This window comes from Penaeus monodon, chromosome 34, assembly GCF_015228065.2.
Source record: "Penaeus monodon isolate SGIC_2016 chromosome 34, NSTDA_Pmon_1, whole genome shotgun sequence".
Lineage (NCBI taxonomy): Eukaryota > Metazoa > Arthropoda > Malacostraca > Decapoda > Penaeidae > Penaeus > Penaeus monodon.
The window spans coordinates 28,400,389-28,400,835 of NC_051419.1; positions in this window are offsets into that span (position 1 = coordinate 28,400,389).

Sequence of the window (447 nt, forward strand, 5' to 3'; positions counted from 1 at the left end):
GTCATGATTTACACATAGGTTAGTAAACCAAGTAAAACTTAGGTTTTAGAAATACATATGTTACCAGGAAAATATCACATGGCTTAGATAGATTAGCGAATTCCAACACAACTATGTCATAGTTGTTTCACAGTTGAAGTGAAAAAAGTTGCTTTTATTATGTAAATAATTCAGAATGAGACCTCATGACTTGTTGGAGTGGTCTCTGTTCTTTGTGCTCCAGAAAAGATTAATGAGACTACCCCATGGTAGATTACATAAGTTATTATAGGTTAACATTTTTCTTTTGCCATATTACCCATTGTGGAGGTTTGTGTCTCTTCAGTGCACAAATTACAGAGGCCACAGCTCTGCTGGACTTATTATATGAGCCCCACAGTTAGTGCCAGTTATTTAGCTTTCCTGATGGTATTTTGTGAGATAAGAAATAAGTCCAAGCTTTATTTA